Source organism: Bactrocera oleae, chromosome 2, assembly GCF_042242935.1.
Source record: "Bactrocera oleae isolate idBacOlea1 chromosome 2, idBacOlea1, whole genome shotgun sequence".
Lineage (NCBI taxonomy): Eukaryota > Metazoa > Arthropoda > Insecta > Diptera > Tephritidae > Bactrocera > Bactrocera oleae.
This window is the reverse complement of record NC_091536.1, coordinates 77,737,016-77,764,844: the sequence shown is the minus strand read 5'-3', so window position 1 is coordinate 77,764,844 and position 27,829 is coordinate 77,737,016. Positions and strand designations below refer to the sequence as shown.

Sequence of the window (27,829 nt, the reverse complement as noted above, 5' to 3'; positions counted from 1 at the left end):
AATCAGTAAAACCAAAACAAAATCGAGTGCTGCCACTTACACTCGATAGATTTAACAACTGTCGCAATTAAAATGCATTTAATTAGAAATCTCCTTGTATTGCATATAATTAATTGATTGAAGCGAACAATAACTAATTACCAATAAAACTTAAAGTTTCAAAGTTGGAATTTGTCATCAGCAGCCAACTTCAAGCGCATTAAAAGAGAGCGTCGCGAATTGCATTCGTTTTGCATTTCCGCCAGCAAATGGTTGACATTAAGTTTTAGCGAAATTTTGAGAAATCAAAGAAAACTAACGCTCAATAACGTCACTGCACTCACACACACTCAGTTTGAACTGTCAATTTGGCTTTCATATATAGATTGGAGAAATAGCAGTGCAGCTGCTCATGAATCAGCTGCTGCAATAAGCTTCTTAATGCTTCTTAGTTTTGCTCCCTTCCTCGCCTATATTGTTTCCGATTGCACACACTTACATACCCGTATACATTTATACATATTTATGTTATTGAATTCGGGTCGTGATCTCTACTGCACACGACTGTGTCATTACGAGTACAGGAACTGCTGAGATAATTAGCAAATCGGTTGCAATTCTAATCAATTGCCAGCTGACACTTAAAGGCACTTACTTCATACTTTTGGAAATATAACCTACATATACCTATGTACTATATACATACCTACATATATATATGTATTACTTATATACATTTTTTTAAGAATATCACTTATCAATATTTTTTTAGAAAAAAATTAGTTTTACATATATGCCGAATGCCGTTTACGTTTTTTAGTAAAAATTATTATTGTGATTCCATATTTTATACATAAAAGAGCCACATTGATTTTAAAAAATATTTGCAAGGAATTTATGTAATCTTCTTCTTAGCTTGTTTTACAAGTAGGATTAAGATTTTTTCACGAATCGCGCAAAAGATGAGTAAATTCTAAAATATGAACCTAGTTGTTTAGGCAATACTTTTGTAACAACTTTTAACCGAGGTCGCTTTTACTGCTTTCTCTAAAAGCCTAAAAAATGCCCGAAGTGTTCATTGAAGGTTTAAAATGTTTTGGTAAATTTTTTCGATATGTTTCATTAGAAACATTTCTGTTCAAATTTGTTCCAAAAGCAATATTTAAACATAACGATAAAATACAATTATAATCAATGTAACTCAATGAAACACAACCTCATGTTCGATTTTAAAGCTGCCTTCAACAGGCCTGAATTCTGTCTCCACGTCTGAATTTGGCATTTCTACAAAACTAAACCGTTTGTGTAAACTAACGTTCAGCAACGTTCGTCTATTATTTTGAAACCCGTACACTAGGGTGGAGCGAAAAATTTTTTTTTTTCGCTTAGCCTGAGGGTAAAAGTTGTAGATTATAAAAAAAGAAAATTTTGGGAAAACAAAAACAAAATAAGTTAAAATTTTTATTTCGTAAAAAATTTTTGATAAGTGTTCTAGAAGCTGTGGAGAGTCCTCTTTCTGGCCAATTAAAAGTTATCTACTTAAAAAATTGTTTGTGGTCAATATTGGAGTTTTAAAAAAAAGTCTTAAATGACAACATGCTTTCCTTAGCCGTTAAAATAAATTTTGAGTCAAAAATCGTCAAATTTGGTATATTTTATATAAACGTGAAGAGTTTAAACCAAAAATTATATTTTTTGTCCTAAAAAAAATTTAACTCGAAACTTACCTTTAAAGGGAGTGGGTGTGAGTGTTAAAAAATTTTTTTCTTTCAAAAATTTTCTTTTTTTATAACCTATAAATTACACCCTCAGGCTAAGCAAAAAAAAATTTTTTTTACCGCTACATACAGAAATTTGCAAAAAGTTGAAGCAGTTATTTTGATCAGTGACAAACATTGCAGAGGTCGGAAATTGATGACAGAGACAGCCGTGAAGAAATAATGTTATACGAATTGGAAAATAACAATTCCTCGTTTTATGATATGTCTCCAACTAGCCATCTTGAGAGAGAGTCTGGTAAATTTCTAAGAAACTTTAAGAGATTTTAGAGTATTTCCTTCTTAATTTCTACCAAGAAATTGCTTTGTAGACCATCTTGTATATGCATAGATGCCCTAACCTTATTTTTGACATATTTTATTATACAAAAATGTACTTGCTTATTATTCTTCATTATTCCTTTACATCAACTCAATTATATCGGTCTGGCAATGAGTCAAAACTCTACGAAACGTGCTAACACAGTTCACATTCTATGCAACTTCGCACTGTACCCAGTTACAAGCGAATAATTTGTATATACCATATATACATATAAATATGTGAACAGATTTGTAAGTGTTACCCCGCGGCCGCTACGCTTACAACTTCACTGGGCCTACACATGGAGCCCGTCGCATCATTTTGGGTTGGGTTAGGTTATGATAGGCTAAGGTCTGGCGGCTATTGACTTGTGTGCGATTTGCTGTTTGTTGTTGTTGTTGCTGCTGCTATTTACATACAACTGCTGGCGCTGTTGTTCTTGCCGCTGTTGCCCATGCGCCCGCCAGTGCTCCCGCCGGTCACAGTGGCGGCCGAAGCATTGTTTTGCGGCAATGCATGCAGCGCACTCAATTCACAGCTCGCACACACACACACACACATGGTTGATACTTATACATGAATGTGTGTGTTTGCAATTTTTTATGTGCGTGCGTGTGTATGCATGTGGCTGTCCACAATCGCTTTCATTCATTGCCAATTTGCGACTGCAGCGAAACGGCAATGAAGCCACACAAAAAACGCTTTACAAATGTTGTTTTTGTTTTTCTGTTCGTTTTTTGTATTTTTCGTCATTACTTTAATTTTCTTTCATTTGTTTTTGTATATTTTGTAAATATTTTTCGTGCATTTTGTGCATTTTCGTACAATGCATGTTGCCTTTAAGCACACAATGACGAAATGAACGCACAAATGAACGCATGGCGATGAATGACATGAAATTATTATTGAATACAACTACTTCGCACTGTGCGCACAACCCGCACCTCTTCCCTTCAGCGCTCTTTCCACTCGGTCGGCTTTTGTCCGTTTTGCTGCCGTCGGTTTGTCGTTGTGTGGAAGCCCTTACATGTCTTATTGTAAAGCATTTTGTGTTGTTGTTGTTGCATTTGCAAGTTTATTTAATAGTTTGTGTCTCATTGGCGGTTCGTTGACTCGACGCTTAACCCTTAATAATGACCATTGAAATGAGTGTCAGTGTGACTGAAGAAAATTTGTCGATTTTGAAAATTTTGAAAAATAGGCGTGGACTCTCCCTGTCTGCGTAAATTTTTTACTGTTAGTAAATGTTAGTGGCATTTCGAAAAATATAGTCATTTTCTAGTTATTAATTTCCAGTGAAATTTTAATATTGAACTTTATTAATGACTATAAGATTTTGAGTCCAAAACTCTAATCAAAGACAATGGAAACGGTGTTCGATTAACCCATTAAATTTTTCCATTTTTCGAATCAAAAAAGTAATTCTATATATAATATGTATCGTAATATTTGTATTAAATTGAAGGTTTAGTTTCGTTTCATTGATTCGGTCCGGTGTTTTGTTCGATAACGTCCCGTTTTCAAGGTAATTTTATAAAGCCACCCTCGTACTTTTTTGGAAAGAACTGGGTGAGTCGAGTTTTATATGCTTCTTTTGAGGCGAATTTTTAACAAGCAAAATCATTGGCCATAGTCAGGAACAGGTAATAATCACTTGGTGCCAGGTCCGGACTATGAGGTGGATGTATGGTAAAAGACGATCAGCAGGAAGCTGCCGAAGCTTTTGGCAATTCACTATCGTTGTATGTGACCTAACGTTGTCCTGTTGGAACACAATTAAGTGATGAAGAATATACAATATAGAAACCTATGTAATGGTAAGTCGTCAGAGCTTTGCAATGACAATATTGGTATAACTTTTTTATTTAAATATGGAATTTTTAACATATAAGTTGAAAAGGCATTAACAACTAAGTTTTTTTAGGCTCTACAACTTTTCGAAAGGAAAATGGAGCAATATGGTAAATCTCCCAGTATCTGAAATATTTCAATTATAGTATATTGGATATAATCCTGAAAAAATTAAATAACCGAAAAAGCGTTGGCAGTATTCTCTCAGTCGATTTAAATCAGAGAAAGAACGGGGAAAGACCCAGTATTTTTCGATAAATTTTTATCACTCCAATTGTTAAACAAATTTTCTTGATTTTTTTCCCCACGCAGTTGGTTCAGATTCAGATTCAAAGAATCGGCTTTAATGAAGCTGTAATAAACAAAGGAATCTCACATAATGCACCAATCTTTTCAGAGAGTCAAGTAGTACTGCGGGCAATAGCTTTCACTATCACAAACTTCAAAACAGTTATTCACATTTCTTTTGTTTGGTTTCCCTGGCATAATAATATACGCGGGTGAGTTGGCTAGCGTCGAAGTTTCTTTGAGTAAAGCTGTAAAGCTATTTAGCTCTCTCGGAGAACAAGCAAACTTGAATTCAAAAGGTTGAGAAGTTGAGTTGACAGATATAAATAAAATGCGACATAAAATTACAAAGTCAAAAAATATATTTGGTCCAGATTTTAGAAAATAATAAACACGGTCTGATTCGGGCTCGCAGCGAAACCTGGTATAATAAGAGAACTAGTAAGTTTTATCTGTCAAAATCTTAGGTTCTCCGATTAAGCGAGTATGCTCGATTTTGTGGAGCAGTTATATTGCTAAACACTTCCGTTATCGGAAAATATGTCTAAAACTAGTCGGAATTTACAGATTTGAAGTTTCCACAGTATCAGTGACTGATTGGCACTCTGTTCCAGACACTCGGTCAACAACACTTGTCCACTTGTGTTATTCACCAACAACCGATTAGGCTTATTTACTTAACTAAATGCCAGCTACAGTTGCTTAGGTGGAGCGCTGGTGGCGATCGCCGCCAACCAGCACGGGCATGCACAGCCACACGCACACACTAACACACTTGTGTATGCATGATGTATATGTGTATATATATGTATAGGCCGGCACGCACTACCGCAAATTGATAAAAGATGAATAAAAAGTGAAAAACAACAACAAAATCACCGCCTAGAACAGTTGTTGCGATCGATTTGTTGTTGCACGTTGTTTGTTACCTACGCACACGTTCACTCACTAACCAAGTTAACTGACATTGCATGCACACACAATTGTACATTTATATATACATACATTTTTGTAGTTGTACGCACAATTGCATTGTTTACACACAACACACAACAACCGTTGAGCGCTTGGTAATTGCTAGCGATTGTTGTTTTTGTATGCCGCATGGAAACAGATATTTAATTTGCTTCCGTATTAATGTTGTACAAGTCAAGATTAACAACAATTGCAGCAATAGTAACAGCAACAGCAACAATAATAGCACACAGCAAAAACAACAACAACACAGTACACTTCAGCAGCTGTGGCTGCTTATTTGTTGTGCCATTTACTGTTGTTCGTCTTGTTTTGGCATTTGTGTTGCGTTGTTATTGTTGCTTTTTATTGCTGCTACTTGCATCGCCAATTTACAAGGCTAACGTGTGGCAGTTAACATTTTTATTATTGTATGATTACGGTTTCTAAATGTACATAAATGGTCACACTACCATTGAAATGTCATCGTCGTTTTTGCTATTGTTGTGGTCGGCACTTTTGTACGATTTTTCCCGATCAAGCGACGATTCACGTGCGTCGATCGTGCGAGTGTTTTACAATTACAAATTAGTTATACTTGTTGTTGTTACTGAACTTATTTTTCCTTGATGATAATTATGCAATTTATTTTTTTCCCTTTTTTGTTGCTTTTTAATATTCATCAAGAATTCATCAAGAATTCTCAGAGTTTTATTTAAATATTTTCAAAATCCAAATGGATTGACCTTACTAATTTTCGTTTCTGTTTTTGAATTTGAGAAGTCTGAACTTTAAATAAAAGTAATGCCTCCCGCTTCGGAAAATTGTGATAGAATCGAAGTGTAGAGCCTACCTGCTGAATTTGCTGTAAACGTTTGAGATAAAGACTCTTAATTGAATTATTAAAGTTACTGCTTTCTTCTCGTTAGCGTTACTAAGCCCTGATGGCGTCATAAAAACTAGAGTGATGACAGTGTTGCCGCTTTCAAAAAGCCAAAGAAAACAGAACTTCAACGAGAAAATTTGATATCTTTAAGCTACATACATATATACTATACTAAATATTATAAAAGTTAAAGGAAAATTAATTAAATTAGTCAATCATTTTTTTTAACACAGCGACACTCTAACCATTTTAATTCGTCTGAAAAATAAGTTTTTTGGAGGTTTGGAGTAGTCCTTCGTGGCGGCAATAATCCCTAATGTATCTGCCTGCAAACAAACTTACTAAAGTTTCGAAACAAAATGCAGTGAACACCAGTTTTCGCATCTCTCGGAACATGTTCGATGAAGTGAAGTTCACTGCCTTGATATTTTCTTGATTCCTAGCAGTGGATACACATTTTATCGATTTTGGGTTGCACTTAAACAGCGTCAAACATTGCTATGAAGTGGTCTCACAGTTGAACTTGTTATAAACAGTGAGCAAACTCGACACCCATCGTGACGATAGCCCAATTTCAGTAAAGAATGTGGCATGCGGTCTTCGAAGATACCTAAAATCTCAGTTAACTCGCTTCAATGGACGATCTGCCATTACGATATCGTAGATTTCTTACATTTCCGCCGTGATAGCCAATTTTGAGGTACCTGGGTTTGGCTAATCAAAAACCGACGTAACCGACTTGCGATCACTTAATACTGGTTAAACCAATTTATGACAGGCGCCAATGTAGGCCAAGAGCCACTGGCACTATTGCATTTAAGTGGTGCTATTGTTATTGTATTGGCAGAAAACATCCCAGAAGAAATTTGGAGGAATGCTGACAAGCTGACAGTCCTTGGTTGGATCAAAATCCAAGTCCATACCGGTCGCATGAACCGGACTGTCGTGGGAACGGTTATCCAATTATGTTATCTGATTTTATTGTCCGATTTTTTATTTTTTTTTTTAATAAGAATAACTGCTAACCGATATTACAGGTCCGATTGGCATAAAAATAGTGCTTGTGATTTTTACGGAAATGTGCTATTCGATATAGAATGTGCCTTGTTTTGTAAGATCCTACGGTAGTGAAAATATTGCCGTTCATGATGGCAGCACACCTACCTACCCTCCTCATTGCAAGGTGTCTGAGATGTCGCACAAGTGCTTAATGAAAGCACGGTTAAAATTGCATGCTAAAAGTATCTTTTTTAATAAAACACCACATCAGTTAGAAATCTGCTCCACATGCTTTTTAATTTGATATTTTCTTTTTTTAATGTTATTTTTATTAACATAGTTTACTATCTTTTCGTTTCAGGTGAGTCCAATTCCGGCTAATTTGTAAATATGTAAGTAAAATTATAAACTTTAAGCTATATTTTCATTCCACTAGTTTTATCAAACATTAAACTAATTTCCATTTATTTTACACGAATTTTCTATAAAAACCACACCCAAAATTTAAAACAGACGAAAATTAAAATTTTCCCCACTTTTATTAATACAAACGTAACCTCGACTGCAACAGACACTCCCTGCGCCCGCCCCGTGCTCATCGCACTTTTGTCTGTAACCGAACTTTCGCGTGTAAAAAAATAACCAAATTTTCGCTACCTCGGGATATTAAAAATGTAAACAACTAGAAAATGTGCAGATAAAAAAGAAAGAAAATAAATTTCGTCTGGCAATATTCGATTTCTTCATTTTCCCTTCTGCGCTATTCAACATTTTTTATATATATTGTCTTCCAACATTTCACAATTTTTTTCCGTATTATCTTACAACATTTTAGTTGCACTTAGTACTCTTCGCCTCGCAGACTCGAGCACACGCACAAAAGCAACTCTGGCCGAAGCAATGCAATGACACGAACGCTTGCAATTTTTCTTCCTTACAAATTCGTCGCACACCTTCACTCGCCGACTGTATTTTCCTTCCATACGAGTGTGTCTGCGTGTGGGTGTGTGCGTGCTCCTTTGTACTGGCTGCAGCTGAGGGTGACACAAATTCGAGGGATTTTTATTTTTCATTTTTATCTTGAGTATTCGTCTTCAGCTGTAAGCAACCGCCAGCAATCCACAAACAAGGAGGGAGAGCGAGTGTGTGTGTGTGTGTTTGTGCTTCGGTTAGAATGCATTGCCGCTGCTGTGTTGCTGTTATTGCAATCGCAATCAATCGATAAATATTTTATAAGATCTGCGCATTTCACTTATAGTGGATTCATATTCAAGTTGCAATGAATACTTGCGGCAATTATTTCGTGATGAATATGTGAATATTTCAAAGGAATATCATTATGCCAATTGGTTTGCTATGGTAGTGAGACAGTTAATTGATATGTGTATATACTACACATAAATGGGTTTGCAAATAAATGTTAATTGCAAATTTATGCTTTTATTTGTTTGTTTTTAGTTTCGTTCTTAATCCTTTGAAGTTAAAAAAAAAAATTCACTTTTGCAGATCGAAACATTTAGTCCATTACTATTTTTTTTAATTTATCCATGCTTTCAAAATACCTAATAAAGTTCCTCAAGACTTTATTTCAATTCATCAACTGTTATACAAGTAAATATTTCTGCAAGATAGATTTAGTGTAGACAAATTGCTCCAAAAGTAATTTTATATTGCCTTTGTTTTTCATTCTTTAGCGCCTTAAGCGATTGATGGACTTCTTACGTCTGCGTTTTTATTATTTTTTGGATTTGTGTTGTTGTTTATTTTTTTTGCATAGTTCACTTTATTTTTGTTGGTTAGTCTTTTATATAGTTTATCAATTTCAAAATTTTGGTATCTGCGTATACTATTAAAATAACAATAAATATATACTTGAGGTGATGGTTCGTTTTCATTTTTGTGCCAATATGAGCTATTGTGGCGTCCAAACTGCAGTTATATTCTTTATCCAATAATATTCCTACCAACTGTAAATATAGGATTTTCGTTCAGATGCCCCACCTTACATACATACATATGCGCTTCCGAAACTTAGTTCATTCACTATACATACAGACTATCATGTATTCGTCTGAAATAAATACACTTTGGTGTTTTGTAGCTAGAGAGCCATTTAGAGCCGATATGACCAAAACCGAATTGCGCTAACCAATTCTGTGATAGTTTAAAGTTCAATAATATTTAAATTTCATGTAAAAATTCGTAAAAAACGGGATATGTTTATTGTTTCCTTTGACTTTTATTTTGTATGATAAAAATAAATTTTGATAATATTTTAATCCCAGCGGCACCTACGTAGAAAGGTTTTGAGTAATTTATTTTATGAGTAAATTATCTAAAGCTGAATATCTTTTTACTCTCACGACATAAATAAAAATTTACTTTTTTATTTTCTATCGCCTCCAATTCTATAAAAATCAGCTGAGTCATATTTCGAATATATACATACCAATATGTATGACATCTTCGGGAGGCAAAAGTGTTTTAGTGGCTGTACTGACTGAGTACTCAACAGAATTGATACTCGCAATTAACGCTTCTCCATAAATTTTTATTCAGAACTAACTATAGCCGGGACTAAGTTCACAAATAAAGACTGGCATTTCCGAACTATTTGTTTTATTTATAAAACAGCTTTTGTCGAGTCGCTAGCAAAAGTCAGACGGTGAAAGCAACATGTACCAAATTTGACCCGGACTGAGTATTTTTCCATCCGCCACCATTTCGTCCATTTTCCAATTTTTGGTTTTATCGACCTTAGGTCAATGTACAGACAAAATGTTCTAGCATAAAATTATTCTTCTTTAGATGTCGTTTATGGAGAAGGTCGGAATCAATGCAACAGTGGAATACCTTTTTTAGCGCCGTCGGAGATCGCGAGTAACTCGAAAAATATTTAATTTTTTTCTTTAAATCTTTTACTGCGCATTCTTAAAATATTTATAAATATACTGCTAAAATTTTAAAACAATTGTTGCAGTCGTTTTTTGGTGAGTTTGTAGAGATATAACCTTGCTCTGTAAGAATATTTTATCACAAACAAAACTACTTGTATGTCAACATCGTTCATGGCTTACATACAAATCAATGTCAAATAAAAGCCTGAAAACACAAATAAGTACAACAAGCTAATAGAAGTAGCAAACACTTTCGACACTCTACGATCGCAATATGCTAACTTCTTTGTAATACTGAAGCATACTTGTAGGTATCTTGGGAAGATATGTCAAAGCCAAGACCCCTTTTAACTATATTTTTGTCATATTTAGATAAATTCTACTCAATTCTAATAATGGAGACTAAGGTGTCAAATCAGTGTTTTAGCAAGACTTCTTCTATAGAGCAAGAATATAAGAGTGGAGTAGATATGATCTGCGACAGTATTGCCATTTACTTAGCAAATACGTTCCGTATTATTGGCGGAATTGTTGTAGGTAATTAATGGGCGAATGCATCGTTATACTTGTGTCTCTTTTTCAACTTTGTCTGGACTGAGATTGAATGGATAGAATCTTTAACGTGAGGCACCTGAATTGCCACCGGTGGTATGACAAAAATTTTATACTAATTTCGATTCTTTGTTCGGGTGACAATGCCGTTGAAAATGTTCTATACCATTAATTAGATTAAAAGTAGCCGCTTATTCAGGAGATCAAATGAGACCATATATGTGATTGTTTTTTGATAATGCGACTCTGATGTGATCTAATAAAAAAAATATCAAATATATGGATGAGGCAACGAAAACTATAGATATCATCAAACAACATTTTCACCACCAATTTAATTAGAACGTGTAGATGATTAGACGGTTACAAATCCAGGTTTTACGCCTTATCCTTTATCGGGATAAACGGAAGTTATATAAAAATTTAGTTGATGTTAAGTTTTGGGCTAGTTCTTTATTATGACAAAGCAACTAGGTATGGATCATATCAACAAACAGCTTTTAGACTACCACAAATCTACTGGGGCGACTAAATTCAATTCCAACCAAATAAACACTTCATAGCAGGTGTGACATCTGAGATAAATCAAGTCTAGCGAAAACTGTACAGTAGTAGATGAAGTATCGGAATCTTTTGTCGATGTGTTAATTTATCGTTAAGTTTGCATTTAAGTACACTTAAAAAATATCTAAGCTGAACAAACTGGTGAATAGTGTTAATATGTAACGATTAGGCATAGTATATCAAAAAACACCTACATACACAGTAATAGTGATGACTCCCGTTTCCTGTTTGATCAAAAAATTAGTCACAATCATGTGAGAATGTGACGATGCGCTCAGTTCTTATGGTATGACTCAAGCATTAGCACGCTATGTACCCAAATCATTAACCAAAGTGTATTGAGTCGATCCATAAGAAATTTTAAGATCCGCTGCTATCTCTCTGACGCCAACACGATCATTTTCAAGTACGCTTTCTTGAACTCCTTCGATGTTGTCGTTATTAACAAAGGTGGATGAATGACACGCATGAGGCAAGTTCGCTGACTTCGAAACCTTCATTGCGTGCTTTGTGCCACTCGCAAACTTGTTAAAGTATACTGCCCAAAACACATCTGCAACATTTTCAACGATTCTGTCGTTGTGATTTGTGATCAGAGATATCACATGAATCGCATCTTTAACTTATTTTATACCTAGTCAATATGTTAGGGCAATCTATAATTATCACGCCATTTTATTTAACATTCATTCATATGACTTTTGATGGAAGCGTGTGTAGTTATAACCCTTTTTTGGAGAGTTTTAGATAATAGTGCATATGTGATTAAGCTGAAGTTGCTCGTATCGGTTATGAAGGCTATATATTGATCTAGTTAGAGGACATTATCTCTCCTACTTCTTGCAACTTAAATGCCGCCTAACACATGTTCTCCATTTAGCGATATTTTGAGTTTATTTTGCTTGGTTAAAACCTTCAAATGAGCATGTGTAAGTATTAATAATACGCTTTATATTTAGAAGATATTTCTTTCCCTTTTTTAATGTTAACCCATTTGGAACCAAGAAACTCCTGCTCCGCGGTTCTTTAAATTATATTTTCTGGATTACGTCGTCAGACAGACGTGACAAATAGTGTAAGTGTATAAGATAATACGCAAAAATTTCATTAATGTATTCACAAACAATAAGAATACTTGTATAATGAAAAAAAACTGCAGCTTTGTTCACCAAATTATCACCTTAAATACATTCCACACAAACAAAGTAAGCCACTTGTTGAACACTTTTGCCTAAATACAAGATAAACAAATTGAATTTGTTAGTTTTCAATTTTGGCACACACGCACACATATTTATACATGCATATAAGCAAATACATACATATGTTGGTACATATACAAGTATGCGTGTTTATGTAAGTAGAAATGTTGCAGCAATTACCGAGCACGTGGCCCATAAACGCCAGAGCAATGGGCCAACCTACGCGCCAGCATACATCTAACGAATCTAAGCACATCGAAACATACAAACATATATAAATACACAGTTATCTTTGCAGCAATGATGATGCAACAGCGCAGCAAGCCAACTGCTCCCACCCAAAGTGCTTAGTAGTGTTGCAAGCGTATGTCACATGTCGCTGGCAGCATTAGAAGTTCCATCTATGTTACACATACACATATACATGTCTCTACAGGCACACACACACACACACATACATATATATGTATAAATTCGCACACGATGTTTACCTTTTGCTCGCCTTGCAACCTTACGAGCGCGTGCCACAGCATACAACAAGCTGAACAAGCACAAAACACATGTTAACATATGTAGTTGCCACACAATCGCAATATATGCCGGTGTGTGTGTGCGTGCGTGAGCGCCGCAGACACCTGTTGATAAACAAATTAGAAACTAAGTGCCATCGAATGGCTGCCTCTCGGCGAAATTCGCACACATCGTGTGCCTGCTGTTTTTGCTTTGGTGTTGTTGTTGCTGCGGCACGTAGTTCGGTTTTAGAGTTTTGCTTTGTTTTGTTTTTGTTACGCAATGCCCCGAAAATTCGCAAAAAAACGGCAGCAGCACGTCGGCGTCGCAGCGGCAGCAACGCGTGAATAAGCAACAACAACAAGAGCAATGTGGTCGAGTGCTGCACACAATGGCAACATTTGTGGCAGTCGCAAAGGGGGAGGCGGGGGTAATAATGCCGCAGCATCAGCCGACTTGCCTGCGTCACAAGTAACTATGTGTGTGTGTGTGTGCGTGAAACTGCTATGCACATATATATACATATTTATGTGTTTGTGTAAGTGTGTGTATGTGCGCTTGTTTTCGAAACAACCAACTGTTGCATGCCACCGGCAAATGCTAGTGTTTTGTATACAACTAGGCGGTTATTTGTGTGTGTATGTGTGTGTATGTCGGCATTAGAAGTACTGTTGCTTCATATACAGCTCTGTATGTTTGTGTGTGTCGTTGCAGCATTTTGCTAATGACAATGCACACAGAAATCAGTAAATATGCTAATTGCTGTGGTTGATCTACTCGTCGCTATCTGCTCTTATAGATATGTGCATATGTGTGTGTATGTGTGTTGGGACGTGTTGATTATTACGCTTATTTTGGCTGCAGATTTGTTAAACTAATTTGTGGCGTTTGTGGCATGTTAGCCTATTTAAAATTTCAAGCGCACACGATTTCAATTTGTAGACCATTTAAATGGTGAGGATATCAATGAACATTTCTATTTATTAAAGCGCAATTATTATATACATAAGTACAGTTTATATCAAATATCATAAATAATTTTGTTAATTTTAGTATTATTATAGTTGTTGTTGTTATTGTTTCTCTTTGCAATTTCAATATTATGTCAAACATACAGTCAAATATTAGAAAACTGTGAGAGCTCATAGGGGCCCCATGTCGTATAAGTAACATTCAGGACATTATATTTTTTGTAGCTAAAGCATAAGTTTCAAATAACAAAAAATTTGTTAACTTTTAAAATATTTCACATACATTTCTAATTTTCCAAATTTAGTTAAAATCATTAAATTTTTTGTATTTCGCGAATTTTGAAGTTATAAGAAAAATTTTGTTGTTTTTGAAAATAAATTAAGCATGGTAAGACTTTACTAAGTAGTATATATTTTTAAACTAAGATATAAGGACTGTTATTCCAATGCAGCGTGATTTTTATTTTAATTAATCTTCTATATGCTGACCCAAGTAGACAACTACGCCGTTGGCATTAAAACACCAAACCCATACAATTTTGTTATCAAAATGTCTTTATTGTATCGTACACTATCAGTCATGAAGAAGAATAGCACACTTTTGCAGAATTTTTAATAAATTTTGGAAACAAATTTTTCCATTTCGATATCGATAATTCCCAAGCTTCTGATTCAAATGCATAAATATTATTAATTTTAGCATTTTTTAGTGGTCTAATTGAAATTAAGTGAAATAATATTTAATTTAGAAGAAAGTGCTAAGTTGTGCTAAACTTTTTTCTATCTGTTGATAGGAAAAGAAATGCAAACCGTTAGGCGAAGGACCCTCTCGTTACAATTAAGAGCTGATACTTGGATAACCTTTCGTCAATTTTTCAGAGTACAAAGCGAAAATAAAACTCGTTTTTTTTTTCACTCGCCCTAATATACATATCAGCTAAGCATTTTTTTAATACAGAACAGGCTTTCAGAATATCTCCAGTTCTTTTATTTGATTTTCGCATGCTTTTGTGATTTAAATTGTTTAAATCCATTAGCTTATAAAATACGAATACACGAAAGATAAGGAGGATACAAGATTTCCTATATACATGTTTAAGTTGCCTCTCGCCAGCAGTCGCTTCCATTCGTTCATGCAGCGCGACAGCGACAGCGACAGCAACAACTACAAAACAAACAAACAATGGCTATTATGCAACAAGTGCGCAACACAAGACGCCGATTAAACGAAGCGAATGCACGGCAACTAGCCAAGAAGAAACGTAAGGAGCTCAGCAGCCGCAACTTCGTCTGCTTGGCGACAGCCCAACGACGATACACGACGACACACGACATTATATGTTGTTGTTTTTCGTCTTTGTATTAGTTGTTGTTACCATTTTTGTGTAACTGTTGAAAAGCTTTATATTGTTGCTGCTATTATTGTGCAGCATTAAGCACTTTTGGTGCACCACTTCCCGGCCCCGCGCCGCGCACTAAACAATATTGTCAGTGTGTGAGTAGTAACTGTTATTTATTATGCTTTATACTTCAGGGATAGTGTATGTAAGACTATGTATTATGTGTTATGCTTATGTGTGCTTCCGCTAGTTTTGTCTTCGCTTTTGATTCCTCCACCTCCGTCAGCCTCCGCCATTCTTTGCCGTCGTTTTCATTTCATTTATCATATTTTGTCTACTCGAAACTTACGTCCTGGCTCTCACAGCCACTTCATGCAACAGTTTCTTGTTAAATATTTACTACTAACACACGCACATCCCGCCCCACCCTCTGCCTTCGGTGTCAACGGCTCATTCTTACGAAATATCTTCAATAACGGTGTAATACACCATTTAACCCATTATGTGTGTGGGTGTGTTTGTGTGTATGTCACCCGCGAAGTATGTTGCATCTACAAGTTGCACGTTTACTTGTTGCCTCAACTGGCTGGCTTGTTTGCCTTAAAGTTTGAAGCGTCGCAACCGTTGCACGAGGACTTCTTAAAACTTAAACTTTGACGACTTTTGGACGACTTTTGGTGTGACGTCGTGGCAGTTGTTGTCACCAGCACCTCCGCCGCTGCATCCACACACGCACGCACAGATGGACACACGTGTCTGATATGTGCAACTTGTTGCATTTGTTGCAAGAGCACGTAAACTGTTATTGAGGCTATTACTTTTTACTGACTTTTATAACGCTGTTGTTGTTGTTGTTTTTGTGCATTTTGTGTTTGCATGCGCGTGAGTATGTGTGTGTGGGCGCAAGGATTTGAGAAACTGAAATCAATTTACTCTTTGACTTTCGTCTTATGAAATATCTTTATGCATTGAATAAAGAATAAAGTTTTTGAGCATCCACTTCGGTTCGCTCAAGTGTAGGTTATGAGCTGCATGAAGCTGTAAAAATGAACTTTAATTCACTCAACGTTAAGTTGGGCTTTCAAAAAAGTTCTGAAGGATTCTCGGATATTGTGGCTGAACTCAACCTAGATGTGCAAAGTATGGAAACAACTGAAATTGGAGAAATCTAGTAAATAATTAGCAAACAGAGTAACATGAAAGGCAAAGTTGTGGCAAAAAATTGGTTTGACAAAACAAATAAAATTGGGTTAGCTTGCATATATCTTACATATTATAAAAGAAGGAAGTATAACATAAGTCTAAAATTCAACAGATCCGGATTTGAAAGGGTTAGTAAAACAAAAGTTTCATTCTTTTTCTAATAAATGGCTTTAACAAATTGTATGCTGCGTTGTGTAAGTGCGATCGAGTTACGCTATATAGCGTTAGAAAGATAAAATTTCATACTAAAACAACGTCTCCGATAGTTTTGTGATAACTGTACTCAGTATTGCTTGGGCACGTATCAAAGCTGGATACTAGCAAAGAATACATCATATTTTAGGCAGAGAAAAATGTGATACATTAACTGCCAATTACAAAATATTGATAAAAAAAAATGGAAATCGTTGAGTCCGACCACTATGTAGTAACTGCTTCGATTGCTAAAAAGCTTAAAATTGCACAAAAAGTCGTATGGAAGAATTTAAATAGGGCTGCATACAGAAAAAAAAAAAAAACTAAATGCAGGGATACCACACGAGTTAACGTAAAACAGTACCTCATGGACGGAACTTAATTTTACGAATCACTGCTAAATCGCAATAAAATCGTTCCTTTCATGTAGCGAGTGCTTACTAGAAAAGTGGATGACTTCGGCCAACGTGGCCAAGCCGGCCATAAGAATTAGCATTGTTTTTCTATGTGTTTGGTGGGACTGGCTGGCAATCTACTACGAGCTTCTCCCCTACAGCCAAACTCTTAATTCGCACCTGTGCTGTCCGCAACTGCATCGTGTGGAGGAAGCTTTAGTGTTCTATCAGTACAACGCTGAACCACATATATTTATATTGATTCACCAAAAGCTCCAGAAGCTTGGTTGGGAGGTTCTTATGCAACCATCTTATAGTCTGAACCTGTGCCACCAAGTGATTACTAACTGTTCTTGTCTAAGGCGAATAATTTTGCTGGTGAAAAATTCGCTTGAAGAGAAGTCTTTGAAAATCGACTGGATATATGAACGAGGGTTTATATGAGAGTGGCATTATGCAACTACCTTCAAACAGGCAACCACTTATCGAAAGAATACGTTTTAAACAAAATATAGCCTAAATCGGATTATTCTAACTATGTGTATGTTAAGTAAATTGAATATAAAAAAAAATAATATTATATATATATATATATACAAGTATATATATATATTTTACAAGATACTTTTGAGCTTAATACTAGCGCGAGAGAAAAAACACTGTCAAAGAATGCTGACTCGATAAAAAACTATCAACCGAAGTACTGAGTTTATATGTATATATTATTTTAACTCACTCAAAACTATTATAGAACGATTTTCAAAAAAAAAATAGATATAATTGTTCATAATTATTATTAAACAGACATATTTTTAAATTTTATGATATATGTAGAATTAACATATTTAACACGAAATATAAGTAATAATTAAAATTATTTTATCGCATCTGCCCGTCTTTACAGTATTCTCCATGCGAAACTTAACATATTGAACATGCTTGGTGGCAAAATGGGCGAAATAAGGCAGTAACCACGTCTAACTTATTTATATTTATTGTGTTCGTAACTACTAGAAGCGAAATAATTCTTTAACGGAAATCGTCAGAATAATTATACTTTGGCAGCATGTTGTAACAGAGGATTATAGTTTTGTCCACCTAACGGTTGTTTGTATCACCTAAAATTAATCGAGATAGTTTTGTGATGAAATTTCGTACACGTGTTCCTTGGCACCCAAGTAGTATTGGTATTGCAGATATGCGGAATTGGTCTACAAATATTGGCAGGCCCACAAAGTACCGTTAAAAGAAAACGTACAAAGTGCCATAGGTATGCACTAAATTTAGATGAAAAATTGTAATTTAGTAGAGGGGATGGCAATATAAAAGAACATCTGTTGGCTACAATTTTTTTTTTAAAAGGGCGTGGCATCGCTTATATGAGCAAATAAAAAATTGGGCAATGGGCGTGACACCGCCCACATTTAGGGAAATCCCACATCTCCGGACCTATTACAGCAATTTTAAACAAATCCGGTAGGTAATATTATCTTAATTTTCCTATGTCACTGTGCAAAAACGGGCTTAATATGATAATAACCACACCTACTTTCCATATAACAATATTTTTAAATTCCCACTGATTCTTTCACTTTACAGTGTGTATGTAAGTCAAACATCGATGAAGTTATCAGAATAAAATATTGTACAAATAGCGCTTTCAAGGTACTTCATCATAAGCCCAAAAATTGTCCAAACCGGACCATATTTTTGCAAGGAGCCAAACACCAAATATTTGGACGCCAGTGCATATTTCTGCTTTTTTTTACCGAACACATCGGTCAATCTGTGTGGCCTAGTATCGAAATTCGGGGAGAATATTATTGTGCTGACAGCATGTGCTTGTGCCAAAAATGCGTAAAATCGCGAAATACTTCTATTTGCTGTTTATATCTAATACCTATGAATATTTTCGAACTTCCTTTTGACTTTATACCACATCTATCGGTCAATGTGTAAGAAATCTTAATGAAATTTATAAATAATCTCTTTCTAATAATAGTGTATCGTCTTGCTTAAAAAGAATGAAATCAGGGCATCACTTCCTTAAGTCCGCAAATACCTAATATTTTAAAACAAACGCTTTTCTTTATACCTTATATATTCATTAATATGTGATGTTTCTTAATGAAATTCAGAGAGCCCTAATTTCTAGTTATGATATTATATGTTGTAATACCAAAACTGTATAAAATGTGATCATCTGGTCTTAGCCGCCATTTACCTTATACAAGAAAATTTATAGGAGTTATATACAACTTTCAAACTTCTCATTAGAGTTAACTTGGTTGATCTTAATATTAATATTTCCGACATGCAAAATATAGCAATGAACCTAATTGAGTCTATGACTTATTGTATAAGTAAATAAGATACCAAAATTGATTTTAAACCATTCAATTTCTTTGAATAATGCTCGTTGAATTATTTTGCTACACATTTTAATAGATAGGTTTGCAACACCTAAAAGTATTTTTCCATCTTAGAACTTTCCTCCTTTTGTATATAAAATCTATAGTTAAAAGGCTAGACAGTGACTAAAGAATCAGTTGCAATTTCAACGATATTTTTGCTACTAAAGCACACTACAAAATGCAAGTAATATAAATTTAAAGTGCAAACAATGTTTAAAGCGCGAAAAAAGTATATATTTTTAATGAAATAACGAATAAAGGTATAGTGGACATGAGCTGCAAAATGCTGTTACACTTAAGTACACCAAAGCAAGATTTTTACACTAAACTTATAGAGAGATCGAAAATTTCGCGAGAATATTAAGCTTTTAACGGTTTTTTATCAATAAAATTGTCACGCCAATGCCGAAATATTAAAATGACTTCCAAAAACCGAGCATATTAACATAATATCCATTAGTTCGCTCTTGAAACTTAGTACTTCATGATTTGCTCAGGCGTTGGTTATGTAACAACACCCTAAGAGAAGCACAGATGTCAGCATATGGCACGAATTTTTCCAATAATTTTTAATTTTTGCCAATTTTGCATAATCTTTATTTTTATACTTACCTCAATTTGAACCACATGCTCGCACAAAGGTAACACAAATTTTGTTGATTTAAATTTTCATTTAATTTAGATTAGAGTTTTATCAATTTCTACAAAGTTTTTTTTATTATGCACTTAAGTCATTAAAAAAATATTTCAAATTGTTTTTAATATTACTTTAATTGCTTTCCATTCACTTTTTCAACTATATTTGTGCTTTACGCACACACGCAAACACTTCGTAGTATGCACCGGAAGTGAACAGCTGTGAGTAGTTGCACGGCATGTCAGAGTTATGTGTCATCACTCGTCACTTTGATCTTTTGGATACACTCACACACACACACGCAAACTCATCCAAATACATATAGGCGCTACACACAAACACCGTTATGCGTGTGCAATTGCGTAGCTATGCGCTCGTACGCCTAAATGTATGCCACAGCATGCAAATGACGAATGCTAAATGTCAACTTGTGGCGGCAAGGAGCAACAGTTGTCTGTCTATTACTTGTTTACTGTTAACACACACTAGCAATTGCATGGCAAGTGCAAATATCAATACGCACACAACAATAACAACAAATGGCACAAATACGACAAAGCGATTGTACGCGCTAGTTAAATGGGGCTGCCTCAATTACCACTGCAAATGCATTTGCCGAAAAAAGGCAATGCAAATACCGTTAAATTGCACAAACAGCGCTTAACCATCTGTTGCCTGTTGCACGCTGCAAGCTGTTGATGGCTTGTTGTTCGTTCATTGAATTTGTAAAGTTTTTCGGCAAACACCGAACGCAAACGGTTTGCGTTAGCATGTGGCAAGTGGCAAAAGTGCCGCACGCCGTGCCAGTGCAATTGTGTTGACGCGCACACTACAAGTGGTTTCGGTTTGCTAAATTCACGACGAGTCGTTGTCGTCCTGTTGGGTTGCTTGCCGTTGCCAAACTCACTTGTTGCACAATGCCAGCCAGCAGCAACAGCAGCAGCAGCCAGGCCTGGCCTGTGTCGTCGTGCAAAATGTCTTGCCACACACAAACACACGTACATGGATAGTTTTTACATAAACACAAGCAACATTGCTGCTTATATACTATGTATATATATATATATATATATGTATGTATGTATATATGGTATATTTAGTATATTCAATTTCGACGACGAAAAATGGCGTTGTCGCCCCAAACTGCAGCGCAACACCCAAAACTATTTGAGGCAGCGTCATAAAAAGCAGTAAGCAAGCGAGAAGAAGAGCAATAACACCAAGCGCTACAATGCAACAGGCCGCGCCAACACGCACATATATAGAATATATACAAACAACGAGTGTGGCGCCCACCCAGTGGCGCAGCGCTGACGTCAGCGCCACAGTCACAAGCAACAGGCAGCGCCGCTTGCAACGAGGACAACGACGACGAAACTTTTTTCGAGCACACGAAACTTTTCAAAAAACTTTTATATAGTTTTTCGCCGTTTCCTTGTTGGCGTTTGCTGTATTTTTTGGTTTATTTTTTTTGTTTTGTTTTGTTTTGGTGCTTTGCATTTGTTGCTGGCGCGCACACATACAGATACACAGGCGCAGAGCAAAATAGTGCTTTGCTGACAAGCGCTCTATGTCGTTATGCTGCCCCTCATACGCGCGCGCCAACGAATTTGTATAGAACTTTTATATTTTTCGTCTCTTGCATCCTTGGAGCGCGCGCACACGCATGCAACGCTATGTGGCATGTCTGCTCGCACATTATATATTTTTTCTAAGCAAGCGCCTGTATTTGTGTGTGTAGTTGTATTAGGTTTGATAGTGCATGTGTGTGTTTGCACCTTGCTACGCTGCACACTGTTGCATGCGCGTAGCCACGCCGCTTATCAAAGTCGGTAAAAAATCACAACAACCATTGGCGCGCTCGGGCTGGCTACAACAAAAGTGTTGATTTTGTCCAGCGCCCACCCAATCGAATAAATTTTTTCGTTCGTCTCAATTTTTTTCAATTTTTCTACACCCAACGCACCCAATGTCGGCGTCCTGCCGCCTTTTGCCTTCGCTCGTGCAACCCGCAGTAGTTACGCTCTGCACTTGCTGCTTCTATTTGTTGTAGTTGTCGCTTGGCTCATTTGGTTGACTTTTTTAGTTTTCTTGTGTTTTTTTTTCCATTATTTTTGTTTTTTCTTTACAAACGCCGCTCCAAACGACAAAAACTTTTTCGTCGGTCGCTCGCCAGCAGCAAAAACAAATACGGTGCACTTGCCCATCCACCGCGTTTCACTTATTTCTTAACTGCTTCACTTAGCTATTTCATTGCATTCCCCATTTTTTGCCACCTCATTTCATTTCCTTGCCATTCTTTTCGTCGACAACGCTCGATATTGCATTCTACTTTCGTCTACTCATCCTTGTGTTGCATAAAAAAAAAACTGCTGCAATATAATGTATAGCGTCGACGCGTCCTTGCTATCGTTCTCGCACGTCTGTCTGTCGTCCTCAATTCCACCACTTCTCTTAGCCATTCGCTGTTGGCTCTTGTTGCACCCCCCCTCGTTGCGGGTTTTATACTTTTTCCGTCTCATTCTTTGGCATTTTGCGTTTTGTCCTTCCTCGTGAAAACCAACGATTGCTATTATAGTCGTCTTGTTGTTGCTGTAAATGTTATTGTTGTTGTAGTGAAGTTGCATTAGCGCCCACACCAATGAAATTAGGTTTGTGTCTACGCCTGATTACCTTATGCTCGAAGTTTTTCGCCAGCTTAACGTTTTGGAAGATTTGGGTTGCCAGATTATCTCTTTCTTTTATAAATGTAATCAATTCATGGTAAGGTTCCAATGAAAATATATGGTGAATAGCACAATGCTGGTACGAAGAATGTGTGATCTGATCTGAGAAGCTTTATAATTAATGAGATTTAATTAAGCCTGTTTGGGTCACAGAATAAGCGAAGTAAAGTCGAATAAGTTGTAACATACGTGCACATATTAAGGCGGTTTGGTTTGGTAGCTTTCTAAAGCCCCAAAAGTTTAACCTTCAGCAAAAGACGTTTGTCAGTTGGGTCATGGCGAACCCGAAGCTCTTTATCCGTATAAGCCGCAGAATCTTTTAAATGTTTCGACTTCGAATACCCAGTGGCAGTTCAAACCGAAAACTCATAACTTAGAAAGATACATTATAAAAGAATTTACGGATATACAGAGCGACATAAATAGATGAAGGCAAGAAGTCAGTTCCAAATGGGTACTAATATTAAAAAGAATTTCCAAAACTATTTTCGAAAAGTATAAAAAAGCTTGGGCCATAATTTGTAAATAAAATATCGGAACAGGCCCAGTGATAAATGTTAAGCTCTACAGCTCAAAGTAGTTAGGCGGCCAATTCTAAACAGCAATATTTCGTGTTTCCATAACAGTCGTGTCCACATAATCGGAACGAACCCGAATTTGTATTTGGATTAAGACTGTTAACTTGGCAGTATTCCTCAAAAATATGTGAGTCATGTTTTATGTCGCTACAACAACAGCAAGGACAATCAACATTGTAGAATGTCAAGTGATCTCCAAGATTTTACCTATCCAAACATAAACCTTATGTAATCATGCAAACCGAAGCTTTGCTTTACCTCCTGGACCATCAAAAATTGGCTCTTTAAGGGTTGCCTTTGGTCCACGTATATGATATCTCGTATGGCAAAGAACCGTCATCTGACTTCGTCTCATATGTTCGAAACATAACGGCACTTGCATCTTTATAATCCAATCCTCAAATTATCCAAATACAATAATTGCTTACAGCTGATCACGTCCAACAATAACGGTACTAAATCTCCACGATTTTCTAAAGAAGCAACCTTAAATAATCACATATACCAAACATGTGGCAGCAACATGCAGAACTACTCTGCCACAATACAATTATAGACTAGCACAAGCTTACAAGAGCAACAACACTGTTTCACCCAGAATTGCATTACGTTATTCGGCCATCTAAAATGCAAAAAGAAAACCAAAAGTTAAATGCCACTCAGCGCGCCACAGCGTCGTGTCATACTGAGTCGAATGAAGCTGGGAGGCGAGGTACTAAACGATGACGACGAACCACACAACCAAAGCGACCGCCATCCACCAGCCCGTCCACCCCCTATACGGCAGCGCCTAACTGCCAACCATCGGCACAAAATCGACGCGCATCGTTGGTGGGTTGTCCCAATTCCGCCAAAGAAATGCCAACTAATACCGAATTCAACCATCCAATCGACCATCTCAACAAGCGCCAGCGCTAGCACACAACATCGCCACCCACTCAGACTGTCCAATACCGAAAATGCAGCAGAAAAAATGCAACAAACGAGCAGCAAATAAAAATAAACAGCCGAAATGTGGACAACGAAACAAGCGGTGTGGCAGAGTGAACGGTATGCGCCAACCCACCTCACACAGTCGCAGACAGTAGTTCCAAGGCTGTAATATGTGTGTGTGTGTGCTGAAATTCCAACATTTGGCTGTGTGGCGTGCAATGGTGACGCCCTCACTGCCACCGCTATCATTGCCAGTAGTGCCAGCAACGACCCACACCCGACCAGCAAACGCTCTGCTAAAATCCCAAATACCAACCCGAAAACTGGTTGCAGCACGCTGAGTGCTGTGCGCCGAAACAACCCTGACAAAACACACACGACTACAAATACAACTAGAACCACAAGTACCACTACAACTACAACTACCACTATTACTTACTACTACTAGTTGTGGCGCTGTATATGCTGCATAGAGGGCGCAACGGGCGCCACTAACGGCATGCAACACATACCACCGGCGCACGTAACACCACCCACTTGTGGCATCTCACTCGGCAGCACATTTTTAACAGTCAAACTTGTTGTTATTGTGCTTTTTTCCATCCTTTTACCAATTTGTTGTTGTTGTAGTTGTTGCTTTTGTCAACGCCGCACACAATGCGCTGAAGCCACTTGCTGCCTGCAATGCTTTTCGTTACTGCCGCCGCGACGCCGCACAGTGTTTTTTCGTTAGTTTAGCTGTGTTCGCTCTAATTTTTAGTATAACTATGCTGTTGTTGTTGTTGTTTGGCTGGTTGTGTACCAACGAAAAGCTCCAAACGCCTGGCAACACTACGAACGAAGAAAGCGGCAGCCGAATACGACTCGTAAAAATATAACCTAAAAACGGTTTGAAAAAATTCGCTACACATATACATTGGCACATACATAAAAAACTAATATCCAACCCCAGCCATTACATGCATTCATCCTCGGTAGACTCACGACACAACCCATTCAGTTCATTCATTGCAGCCACCAGCCATTCTAGACGTAGCCGCCTTAACATCCTTCTATTCGGTTAACACTATTTGTTATTGCAAATTTTAGTACTCTCCTCGTTAGTTTGATTTTGGCTCTCTCTCTTTCTCTCGCATTCTCTTTCCCACTCTCTCACACCCTTTCGCTTCCAAATGTCGTTTTGTATGCAAGTAGTTTTCAGTTCCAAGTTGTCTTCGGTTAGTCGTTGCCCCCATCGTCTGCTACCGAGTGCGTCCAGTCTGCTACACAAGTATCCTGTATTGATATGCTTTGTGTGTAGAATACGCTTGTTGCATGTTGCATCAAGTCAGTGTTTGTGCGAAGATAAAGGCGTATAGATTGCAAAGTCAAAGGCGCAGGTGCTTAGATGTCGCTGTTGTAAGCCATTTATTCTTTTTTGGTGTTATTGTAATGCCGAAGAATTTGGTATGATTTTCTTTTTTGGGTTCTGAGGAACTAATCAGCGGCAATAGTGTTTGAGGTAAAGAAAGGTTTAGCTGGCATCCAGATTTCAACTGTTCAGTTTATTCGATAAGTTCTTTTGGTTTTTGTAATGATCTTTTATAATCTCTTATTAACTTTCTTCGTTAGTACCTCTGTAGTACTCGCACTTCAAACGTAGATAAAACATACCTTTGTCATATTATAATAATTACCTCATCATTTGAGCCCTGTTAATTAAACAATTTTTACGTCATGTGGTTGTACAAACTGAATGATCAAAATCAAGTCCTTGTACCGAAAACTTTTTGGTTTGACAAGATATCTTCCCGAATTTTAACATGAATTAGTTTTCAAGTCAACGCTATAATCTCAGAATAAATTGTTCAGATCGGATCATTATAAAATATAGCTGCCATATAAACTGACGATCAAAATGAAGTTCTTTTTTGGAAAGAGTTTTATTTGAAGGGTTTTATACCGAAGATTTTGATATTTAAAATGTACGCTGATAGCTTCTTATTCCCTTAGCCCATTTTGTTGAGATGGCATCACAAGTACTAAAGCGTGTACTGTCAGTGCATGGATATTATAACACGGGTCGAAGCCATCCATATAAATATAATTTTGTATTAGTGTTTCTGCTCCAGACTTCCAGTATGAATTTGATCGAGGGACTCCTACGCCCACATGTCGGTAGAACATTGACATATGACAATATTATATAAACTCTCCGTTTAAAAATATTATAACTCCCCAGTCATAAATGGCTTTAACTGAGTTAATTTCCCAACGAGCACTGTTACATAAAGTACTCCATTTATGCCTTTACACTATCTTCCCATAAAAGTATATCCCGCTACCATTTAACCTATAATCTCCCCAAACACACGTACCTAACTGTATATGCACGTATATATTTTTGTATGTACCATATATTCTATAAATATATACGATAATACCATATTGCAACTGTATCCTATCTGAAAAAGAAATGCAGCCTTTGCTGAATCCACAAGTGGATGTTGTTATGTGATAAAGACGCTCGCACCAGTCAAGCCAAGCCGAGCGATACAACTTGTATAAGCAGCCAAGACCTACATAAGCGCAACTAAGTAGGAGGAAGAGTGTAGCAAGGATAAAAACTTAACTATATTCGAAACTCATACCAGCCGCCCACCGGCTGTGATCGACAAAAAAGCATACAAAAAATAAGCGCCAAAGCAACAGCGCCCGATGTGAGCGCCGAAGTTTGCCAACGACGATGATATTCGGCACAAAAAATGCAACAACCAAAATAAACCCTATTCAACGCCAACCGAAAAGTATAACTAGTACATAATATAAGTACACACACACATATACACATATACATGCATGGGTGTCTGTGAAAGCGACGAAAACCTCTTTCGGCGCTTTAGTAGCTTTCGGTCACCGTCGCCGTCGCCGTTGCCGCTTCGTGCGCTTAGATGGCTCGATATTTTCGTTGCCGACCTTCATGTCGTGCGACCTGCAATGCCATTGTTGTAGTTGTTGTTGCTATTGGTAATAGTGTTGATAGTGCAGTCGGTAGATTTCAGCTTGTCGTCGTGGCGCGGGAGCTTTTCTTATTATTATTATTATTTTTATTTTTTGAAAGAGGTTTTGTTTGGAGAGGGTGGTGGTAGGGTGAAAGTAGCGCAGTTGAGTACGGTTAGTTATCTAGCATTGCATCTTTACAGTGTGTGGGGTGTGCCTGTTGCACGTCGTCTTTGGGTATAGGTGTTGCCACCTCGTTCGCCGATTTCTAATAGACACTTATGCACGTTTTAAGCACACACAACGAAAATTGTCGCTGGAAAAATGTGTTAGCTTCGATTTCGTCTATTTTTAGGCGAGCTATGCGGGGCGTAGTTGGAAGTATGGAACGAGCGTGATTCGGGATTCAGCAATATTGGGGCGCAAAGAAAAAATTCTAGAGCAAGCGAGGAAGCAAATAAAAAAATATAAAAATATTTATAAAATATAAACGCAAGTATATAAAGAATATAACGGCGAAAGAGAGTGAGATATTTGTCGCATTGAACGACATCGGCGTCGAAATAGCATGTATATAAACATGTACATATGTATGTGTGGAAGTAAAAAAAAAGTGTTGTCTTCCAAAATACAAACTAAGCAGTTCTCGTCTGCGAAGACTTGACTTGGGTGGCGGAAGTGCTCGCCACGAAAG

General features: G+C 36.8%; 1 protein-coding gene and 1 long non-coding RNA gene across 3 annotated transcripts in view; one reads left to right on the top strand and one right to left on the bottom strand.

Annotated features, from left to right (window-relative positions):
* Eip93F (Ecdysone-induced protein 93F) overlaps window positions 1-27,829 on the bottom strand; it is a 237,373-nt gene that overhangs the window by 118,865 nt on the left and 90,679 nt on the right. The gene's annotated exons all lie outside the window — the stretch shown is intronic.
* On the top strand, window positions 3,333-3,882 carry LOC118681987 (uncharacterized). Its single transcript, XR_011394849.1, has 2 exons — window positions 3,333-3,630; window positions 3,695-3,882. It is a non-coding gene; the product is annotated as an uncharacterized lncRNA (long non-coding RNA).